At 44.4% G+C, this 4,591-nt stretch overlaps 1 pseudogene; it reads right to left on the bottom strand.

The window, feature by feature from the left end:
• Nucleotides 1-1,784: 1,784 nt before the first annotated feature.
• Nucleotides 1,785-2,887, bottom strand: LOC119314196 (annotated as a pseudogene).
• Nucleotides 2,888-4,591: the final 1,704 nt, after the last annotated feature.

Raw genomic sequence — 4,591 nt, 5'->3', positions numbered from 1 at the left:
CAGTGGGTTAGTGGGGGTTCATTAGCCGGGGGGTTAGGCCGTTTGGCGGTTAAACATGAGCAGCGGCGGAGCCAACCGAGAGATTCGGTGCTGGCGAAGCAGCGGGAAGCGGCGGGGGCCCGCAGCGCAGTAGTAACATAGCAGTAGAGCGGTGGCGAGGCGCAGTGGCGAGCAGCAGGACAGGGGCAGCCGGCGCCCCCGAAAGAGGGCGCGGGGGAGCATCGGGACCGCGGCGAGCTTGGGACGAAGGCGGGGCGGACAAGAGGATCACGGCGCGGGCTCGGCTAGGGTAGTGCGCGGAGCGGGGGCTGGCGCGGTGGTGGGCGTGTGCGCGACGAGGGGCACGGCGGGTGTCGCGGTGAACATGGTGGAAAGAGGATGGAAATGGGGGGCGGCTCACAGCGTTGCCGAGAAGGGGGTCGGCCTGGCTTTAGGACGCGAGTCGGGAGGGATACGAGGAGGCGACGCAAGGTCCGGCGACGGTGAGGTCTTTAGGCGGTGGTGGTGGCACACGGTGACGGCGCATGTGAAGGGGGAGTGTCAGGCTCGTTGCCTGTTCCCGATCTAGATCGGGTCGGGGAAGAGGAGTGAGAGGGGAGGCGAGCCAAGACGGGCGGCGGGGAGGAGGCCTGGCGATGCCGGCGGGCGATCCGGCGACGGCGACGAGGTCGATGGGGGTGATCCCCTCCCCGATCCAGATGGGATCAAGAGGTGGGAGGCTGACGAGGGGGTGTGGGGGAAGTGGGGCGATCGGGCTAGGGTTTGATGGGGAGTGGGGGCTTAAGGGAGGCGGCGGGGCCGGCCTAGCTAGCCAGTGGCTAGCTAGGCCGAGGCCCAGTGAGGGGTTGCCCCCTTTTGCTTTTATTTGTTTTGTCTTTCCTTTTCTATTTTATCCTATTTTTAAATTTACTCTAATTTTATAAATTATATAATTAGCATCTAAATTAGTTCTACTAAATATACCATTGCCACTAGAAGTTTGGTACCCAATTAATTTAGTTAGAACATTTTTACTATTTTAAAAGCATTTAAATAATAGTTTAAGCCACTGTTTTTTTCATTTTAGAGTATTTAAACATTTTTATTAAAGTGTGGTTTCTCCACCATAATTACTTATGCATTATTAGTCACCTCTCAAAAATTTTAGTTTTATTGTTTGAAAACTTTTGATGTTTGCCTTTATTTTAAATTTGAATTTGATTGGGATTGAATCATTGTGAGGCTAACAATAGTAATCGTGGTGATGTGACATCACTAGCAGGGAATTGCTATAGCATAACTAACAGGGCGTTACAAAAGCTAACCCTCAAACCGCTCGCAACCATCCGTACATGGTTTTCCATCCAATACGGTCTGATATTCCCCAGGCCGGTATGGATGTGCATTTTCCTGTAAACCAAAAACAAACTATGGGGCATTCCGGGCGTCTGTACCAGTGCCACAGTCGCTTCTTACTCCCTTGGCCCACCAGAAATACCTCTCCCGCGCCCGTACCCCTTCACATGAGAAGCAGTTAGCTGGTACTTCTCCAGAGCACCGGTACCTCATTCTTGCCGCCACAATGAATATACTGATGTTGAGGAGAAGTACCAGCCACAAAAATCAATGTAATTGATTGATGAATTGAATGCTTCTCTAGAAATAATTGATCAGGGGCAAGCCAAGGATGTGGATAGTCCTTACTACTTTAATAATACTCAATTTGAAAGGCCAAGAAAATACTTCAATTTAATTCAAATTTCAGACTCATTTTGTTATCTTTAGATTAATGCGACCTAAATATGTAGACAAGAACTTTGTTTGTCCTTTATTCCCAAGTTTGAACTAGTATAGTTCGGGTTCTTACATGATAGTGCATGTCACTTTATTCTTTCACCGCTACAACGACCAAACCATGGACTAAGAAAACGGTGTTTCATATATCTAGTACTAGAGTTATTCTCTTCTCAGTTAGTACCAAAGATGCCAAATGGCGCGATGGTGCAATATGGAGGGATGTAGACATTGCACATTGCAGGTGGCGTATGTAGCGCTAGGTTCCTTATTTCCTCGAACTGGGGTAGTTGTTTAGGCTGGACAGAGCCCTGGGCCTGTGGGTTTTGCTGAGATGGCCGAAAGGAGCCCTGGCCTGATGGATATTGTTGCTGAGGCTGTTGGAAGGAGACCTGGCTCAATGGTTGTTGTTGTTGTTTTTGTTGTTGATGCAGAATAATAGCATGAACAACATTCTGGATGGCTTGGCACTGCGACTGCTCAGGGATCTGCCATAGGTGCTGACAACACAATTCTTGCAACAACTGGTAAGTACTTTGTTGCAAAACTTGTGAGCTTCCATGCGCTATGTTGTGTTGCTGCAATACAACATCCATGCATGGAATGAGATGTTGTTGCAAAATTTGTTGAAGGATTTGTTTTTGTCATTGTTGTTGTTGTTGCTGTTGTTGCTGCTGCTGCTGATGCGAAATTGGATGTTGTGGTTGCGAATACTTTCGTTGCGGTTGTGGATATGGTTGTTGTGGTCGAAATGGTTGCGGCTGCGAATATGGGTAGTTGCGGCTGCGAAAATGGTTGCAGCTGCAGATATGGTTGTTGTGATGGAAATGGTTGCGGCTGCGGATATGGTTGTTCTGTTGGAAATTGTTGTTGCTTCCCTAGAAATTGTTGTTGTTGTACCAATGGAACTTGCTCTTGTGGTTGTTGCTGAGATGGATTTTGTGGCTGCAATTGTGGCACTGGAACTCTAACTGCAGTTGCGGCGGTGGTCTCCACGATAGCAAGGAGTGCAAGAATGAGAAAGGTCTTCATGGTGGATTTGTAGTGACCACTTCTTGCTTAGCTTAAATGATGCGCTCTACTTATGAGAATGATGGGTGAGGAAGGATGATCGTCTTGCTACGGGGCTATTTATAGCTGCCATGGCATGATCTCTTTCACAATTGGCAGTTGCTTGTGTGGAAAGTGCTTGGATGCTTCTCAAAATCATAATTTGGTATGTTATGTTTGATGGCACTACTTACAAGTGTATTCTTGGACTTGTAATTAAAGTTCCTTGTTGTTGCACTATCATTCCACCACCAAAAAGGTGTGATAGCACACATGACTCATCTTATTTACTTTACAACTCAACCACTAATCTAGATTGCCTATTTTTCTGAAACTAAGTTTGTAATTTTCTGCAAATTGTTACGCATAAACTAGATAAGCATGGCTGTCACGGTACTTAGTTTGTAATCTTGTGTGGTCTGTCAAGATAGATAAGACTAGTAATGTAACTTGCTTTAGTAGGCCATGACTCATCAAATTCCTTTTAGATGCCAAGTGTTGTAGTGTTCTAGAAGTTATTAGCAAACATAAATTTTGTAATGTTCTACAAGTTGTTATGTGTAAACTAGAAGCTTGACTTGCACACAAACAAGATTGTAATCACTAGTCATCTACCTGTGCAACTGCACGGGCTAGCTATTATAGGGGTACATATTTATTAATAAAATTATATTTATATTTAAAATTCAAGCGCTTAAATTACAGATATCATGCATCTGAACATATGCTAAGTTATTCAAACAATTATAGTACAATATAAACACATACATTATAAACTTCATTATATGGAAGATTGCTTCTACTTTCCCATTTATGTTGCGCAAAGTATCATCACTGGTCTGATGAAGCCTTCATGTCATAGTAGCAAGCCCCGCAAATCGGCCAACATGCTAACCACGGTCTAATTTCTGGCAAGCACCGTAACAAAATTAAATGAGTTACGGTTGCCATGCAACACTCCATGCAAAACAGCCAACCTACTTTCCTTTTATGTGCTCCCTCGTAAATGAAGTTGTGCACATAGTAATGCTTCCATGAAAAAGATCATTAGATCGTTGCTTCTAGTAAATGCTTTACTACACAAGTTGAAATAATGCCTTTACTATATAGAGTGCATGATGTTACTACACAAATGGATGAGATTACTACCAACTAGCATGGACCTAGCAATCGTAAACCATACAACTAGATTACTACTGATGGATGTCGAATTACATTTCATCTGAAGCAACCTGGGATGGCTAGTAATGCTTTTACTACAAAGAGTGCATGCTATTACCACACACATGCATGCTCTTACCACACAAAGAAATTTTTTTACAATTAACTAGTATGGCTCGATTACTGGTACTGTATATAGGAATCGTAAACCATATGGCTCGATTACTTTTGATGGATGCCAATTCACTGTTGATTGCCAAAATCCGCGTGGGATTGCTAGTAAATGCTTTTACTACAAAGACTGCATGTTATTACTATATAATGCATGCTATTAGCACACAGAGATAGTTTCTTCTACTTTCAACTAGTATGGACTTGAGAATCGTAACACATATGGTTAAGATCACTACAGAGGGATGGCAAATTACGGTTGATTTGCTAATGCAGCGTGGGATGGAACCTACACGCACCACGGTAGGGTCGGTTTGGCCAGCCAGATCGCAGTGGAACTTGCAACATGGGTCAGCGCGCACGATAAACCATTTTACGCTCAGGCATAGTTTAGCATATCTATATATATTACTTTGTTGTTCAAGCATAGTTTAGC

The sequence above is a fragment of the Triticum dicoccoides genome, chromosome 6A, assembly GCF_002162155.2.
Source record: "Triticum dicoccoides isolate Atlit2015 ecotype Zavitan chromosome 6A, WEW_v2.0, whole genome shotgun sequence".
Taxonomy (NCBI): Eukaryota; Viridiplantae; Streptophyta; class Magnoliopsida; order Poales; family Poaceae; genus Triticum; species Triticum dicoccoides.
This window is presented reverse-complemented; position numbering and strand designations above follow the sequence as displayed.